Source organism: Triticum urartu, chromosome 1 (assembly GCF_003073215.2).
Source record: "Triticum urartu cultivar G1812 chromosome 1, Tu2.1, whole genome shotgun sequence".
Lineage (NCBI taxonomy): Eukaryota > Viridiplantae > Streptophyta > Magnoliopsida > Poales > Poaceae > Triticum > Triticum urartu.
The window spans coordinates 154922896-154929078 of NC_053022.1; positions in this window are offsets into that span (position 1 = coordinate 154922896).

Sequence of the window (6183 nt, forward strand, 5' to 3'; positions counted from 1 at the left end):
GTGGTGTTGTTGTAGAGGTGTGTTAGGTGCAGCCGGTGGTGGTGGTGGAAGACGCGCGAGCAATTCATTAAACTTGTTATCGAGCTTTGTTTTGAACGTCTTCTCTATGCCATATATCTTCTCCATGGCCTCTTCAAATCTGTTTAGCACATCTTGCACCTGTCCACTCATCATTTGCTGAAATTTATCATGCAACTCCTTATTCGTCATGTTGTCCCAGTCAATCTCGTCAGCTTGTGATCCTGCCATGGTTAGCAGCAATAGAAACACACAAGAATATTATCCTACAGACTACTAACAAGAGGTGGTGGTGGGTGTCACAAATCCGTCAAGCAAATCTCAAATTCTTACCAGTTCTTACCCAGCAGCAGGCGGTGATCGGTGACCGTCGTAGTCAAAACTCTCAAAGCTTGGATAGAGAGATTACCAGGGAGAGTCAAACGCACGACATAGATGTATGTGGAGCTGGGAAGGCTTATAATATGGTAGCAAAAAGGGTCAGCAATAATCAATTCAGAGATGCAAAGTTGAATAAATGCTCAACGACGGTACTATGCTGGTCCTAGGCTAGACCGTGCTAGAGACACGAGCCTAGAACCCTAACAGAATCACGGCGCTGCACGTAAACAAGGGAGGAGCACACTCTGAATTTTTTTTCTCTTTTTTCACACTTTTTTCCTCTTTTTTATGCTCCGCAACAATTTTTTTGAAAAATTCTACAAATGGTCTAAAAACTACCTAGCCAGAATTTTCCAGACTTAGTTTTTTTTAGTTTGGAACTATTTTTCTACTGCGGGTAGCACGGAATCTCGGGGGTCCTACTCTGTCACGACTCAGTATCGCGTGATCTGGAACTCGAAAACAAAGCAACAAATTCTGGACTCGGACTGGTGGCGGAGATGAATCTGGTGGAACTCGGACTGGTGGTTGTATATGGCGATGGTATATCTGGACTCGGATTGGTGGTGGTATATGGCGATGGTATATGCGGACTCGGATTGGTGGTTGTATATGGCAATGGTATATGTGGACTCGGATTGGTGGTTGTATATGGCAGCAGCGATGTATATGGTGGGGTGGTGGTATATGGCAAAGATGATGACAATGGTGCGGCGGCGGCGTGACAACCTGTGAACAGAACTCGAAACTCTAAGGGACTAGATGCTAAGACCAGCAACTCGACACGATGATGCAACCGCAAATTCAACAAAGCAAAACCCTAAAAATACTATGCAAAGGCTCATATTGGTTCGGATATGATGAACTAGCCCTAATTTTTTTTGCTTTTTCGTGGACTATAGGTATGAAGAACAGACTTGACCTAAACTATGAAAAACTGTAAAATCTCACCGAACAACCTAGAAATCTGATACCACTTGATAGAGGCGAAGGTGTCCCAATGTTTCGATGAGATGGTGGCTATCGTTTTGGAGGAAGTCGACTTTGATGATCCGACTACGAACGTGCGAAGACATCGCGCCTTAGCAATCGCTAAACCAACTCCGAGAGGTTATTGTCCACGCTGGAGCACGATCAACCTGACCACGAATGTATGTTTCCTACAGGCAAACGAAGAACAAACAAGAAACTAAGATTGCAATCTCGATATTGCGAATATAAGAGGAAAGCTTTATTGATTAAGGTGGGGTTCTGTGACACCTTTGTCTGGTCGTTGAACACAAACAAAGTACGCGAAGTTGCAGCTATGGTGAACTTTAATCTAAACAAAACCCAAAGTCTAAACAATGCCCTAAGGGCTGTATATATGGAGGAGACAGGGGGAATTTCGTGGCCCTTGGAGGAGGGATCTAAAACCAACCCTAACTCTTGTTTCCCCACACATACGGACTCTAAAAACAGCCTATAATCAAGTATTTCGAAATTACATGGGCCTGGCCCAAAAATAAGGTGACGTAGCACCTAGGATAGCATCTGGACGAAATTTATGAAGTGGCATCTTCTATATTTCGTCCAAGGCTTCATGCACTCATTATGGTGGCTTCAAAGTACTGGAATCATCACTTGTAACTCCGATCTTGTTCCCCTTGCGCACGCCATCATCTCCATGCTTGAACTTGCTCCAAGGTTCATCTTTCTTGTCCAAGCTAGGCCCTTCATTTGTAAGCAAAACAAATATATCCAATTTAGGCATCATCATGGTGGGTTCAATGGCAAACCCTCCCCCCTCTCCAGATTGTAATCCAGAGGAAGATATCTATTCTGAGGCAGATTCGGACGTAGCTGACCACTCCTATTTACCCCCAAGGTGTTTGCTCTAATTTGGCATGATGATGTTAGTCATATCATGCATATGTTGTCTTGTAGTGCCTACTTTCGACATCATATATGTCATCTGCTTAGTTTAGACATGTTCTGTAATGCCACCTGTTTAGTTTCTATATCATATATGGGAATTATGCAGTCTCATGTCTTTTAGACAGCCATAATATATGTGAAATGTGAAATGCCATCCTGTTTAACCAGGCATCATATATTTGAATGATATCTTGCCCATCCTTTTCTTCATTACATTTCCATTTGTCGACAATGTGTGTACATTAAACTACTCTTCCTGTGAATCAGCCATTTGAGTGGGTGATGGAAAAAACTAGAGTGAAAACAAGGCCTTTAGAGCAGACAAGTGCTACCTATCGAAGCAGATCTCTTGTTGGGCCCTGATAGCTCCTCAGAGATGAATTCAGAGATAGATGACTAGTCCTATTTCCCCACCGAGGTGTATGCTCTAACTTGGCACGGTTAAACTGCTCATATCATGCATATGGTGTCTTGCATTGCATAGTTTAGACATCATATACACAATATTCAACACCGTGTTCTTAGTTCAGACAACATATATGCAAATGCCCTCTGCTTAGCATATAAATCACATATGTGAATTAAATCATGCGATCCTGATTACTTAGATAACATGTATGTGAATTATGTCATGTGATCATGTTTAGTTATTCATCATATCTTTGAATTATGTTATGCTATGCTATCCAGTTTAGATAGACATCATATATGTGAAATTATGTCATGCTATCCATTTTAGTTAAACAATATACATGTCAACTATTTCATGCCCTCTTTTTTCCACACTATCTATTGGATCTGTCTCTCATACAATTTTGTAGATTCAACTATGTTTCTGTTTATCAGCCGTTTGAATTGGAGCGGGTGATGCCAGTATCTAGCGGAGTAAAAACAGGGTCTTCAAATAAAATAGTGCTACCTCTTGGTGGAGATATCACCCCGGTTGTACATGCACGAGAACCAGCCCTACCACACATAACCCAGACTCTCGCAGATTGTACCCCTACTGCGATGGACAGAGAACCAGCTTCACCCAATCTAAACCCAACCCCAGCAGATAGTAACCTAGTTCCTGTTGACACAGCACCATCTCCACCACAGAGATCCCAAATAAGAGCAGTTAGTAAGGCAGCTCCAGTGCCCAAAGCGCCAGTACTACCACAGTGAACCCCAACTCCACCAATTAGTACACCTATTCCTGTGGAGGAAGCATAGCCAGCCAGTTGTAGTTTAGCATCTATTGCATTTGATGTTGTTAAATCCTATGCGTGTATCTTCGCATCATGGAAACATTATACTGAAGATGAAGGAAAATGCCAGTTGCAGGTGTTTGTCCAGGAGTTATGTGTAAGTAATGTTATTCATGGCAATTACTTTGCTTTGTCCCATACATTCTACCTCCATGATGGTTATAATACAGCAAATTTTCCCATTTTTCTCTATAGAGAAGGACCGATTTGGAAAGTCATGATGAGGTAACTTGTGCTAATACCTCTGCTATCTTCAAGAATGCTTGGTGGAAGTATCAAAATAAACTAAAGAAAATGTACTTCACTGGCAAAGAAACTCATCAAATTCCCTTACGTTCTCCTGAGACACATTTACTGGACAATGACTGGGAACGCCTTGTTCTATACTGGTCCCGAACCAAGAATGTGGTAAGGTCTGTGAGATCATTTTCTATTTTTAAGTACTATATTCTTGTGTCTATACTCTGTTCATGTAGAACAAGTGCTTAAACCTGAAGAACAACTATTCTCATTTAAGATTCCATTGCTATCGTGCATACTGCTTTGCTCTTGTATCACTGTATTTACTCATACAAACTTATTTTTAAATTGAAGGATCCAATCAAAACTCCAATGGCACAACAGGTATGTTTACGCATGTTTCTTTAACAGGCTTGCTCTTATAAATAGCTCTGTTGATTTCAATTTCAATTATGTATACATTTGGCTTCTCATATCATGCACATTACTAGCATCACAACAGAGCCAATAGTGTTGTTGTACATGTAGACCCATGGTGCCCATCTGAAATCTTGTTGTGTCATGTAGTTTCCCACGCTTTGTATTCTTTCAGTGCTGCTTTGTCTTGAACTGATATGATTTGAACCGTGTCTCTATTTTGATTTGGCAAGACAATGCAGTGATGATAGGACATTGATATATGTTTGTTTGATGCTTTTATTATGTACTACTTGGCAATATAAGACTTGGTAGTTTAATCATGTCCACCTTACTAATGAACTGGTTCACCAAAATGAGTTTCATATACTAGTACATGCTAAACCTGTTATGTGTCTGCTTGTTTCTTCTTTTAGAATGCAGACATAATATTGGGGAAGAGTGCCTTATTAAGCAATGGTAAAGGAAGTAATGCAGATAAGGTTCAGGATAGTGAGACATCCGTGTTGGTCTCCAACAAAGCTGATAAAATAGCCAAGGAAAACTATCTTGAAGATAGTGAGACAACCCCAAAGTCCTGTCTTGGTTTAGTGTTCGAGTTACTGGCCACTACCGCTTGCACAAGCTATTCAAACTCACTGTATGAATTAGTTCGGTTTCTTGAGTCTCAACTACAAGCTGAAATACATCGATCAGCTGTGCTGCGACAAGAAGCGGAAGGACTGCGGAAGTCCCTGGAGCATTCAGATGCATACTTTCTGGTGCAACAATAAGCGTTGGAGGATTTTAGCACCAAACAGGACAAAGCTAATAAGATTGCTAAGCTTATTGCCAGCATGGTGGATACCCAGGATAACATTTCTTGAGCTATTCTGAGGTTGTTTCGGTTATGGACTTGTTTTGTTGTCGCGTTTATTTGCACTGGTGGCCAATTTAGACGGCCAGTGTATGTAATATGCTGCTTTGTTCCCTATATTTGCACTGGTGGCGAACTTTGATGCCCGGTGGATGTAATATGTGTAATAGCCGTAATAGCCTAGTGTTAGTTGCTTGCTTCTTTATTTCCTTCTTGTCTTGTTTAGTTGTTTGCTTGTAGTCATTGTAGTTCTTTTTCTGCGTTTTTCTAGTGGCCACAATAACCATCGCAACACACGGACTGTTGTGACCATGGCCCTGCTACCTGTTGTAGTGACCATGGCCCTCCACGAGTTGTACGATCCATGGGCCTTCCATGGGCTGTAGTATCCATGGGCATTCTATGGGCCATCTCATCTATGGGCCTTCTACGGGCAGTATAATCGTTTCGCCAAACATGGGTCGTGCTATTCGTGGACCAATGACGGACCGCAAAATGGGACGTAAACGGGCTAGAGTGTAAATCGTCTGTTTTATGTCTCGATCATAACGGGCCGTTAATAGGTCGTAATTGATGATGCTACGAAAATAGCCCAACATGTTAATGGACCACAAACAGGCCGACTGTAACCATGGGCTGAATTTGGCCCACAAGCGGAACAGGCCAGTAACGGACCGTAAGTAATCGAATTTTGGAAATGAGCCCAAGAATAAATGGGCCCTTAGAAGGCCGAAATTTAACACGGGTTGGAAACGGCTGACGGACTAATGGGTCATTAATGGGTATAAAGTGATACACTGTTCATTACAGGCCAGTTTCACCACGGGCCATTAATGGGCCAAGAGTTGGAAAGGGCCTCATATGGGCAGAAAGACGTCATGGGCCATACATGGGCTGGAAGTTACAACGGGCTGGAATCATACTAGACGGCCCATATGACGCTACTGGGCCTAATTCGGATAAGCCGTAACGGGTCGTGACCTAGTGGGCTCTAAATGGGCTATATGCGAACAGGCCGTTAACAGGCTTTCCATGGGTCGGCCCGCTACCTTTTGACCAAGTCAAACGGGTCAACCTTTTCACCGGAATGGGTCTCTATTGGGC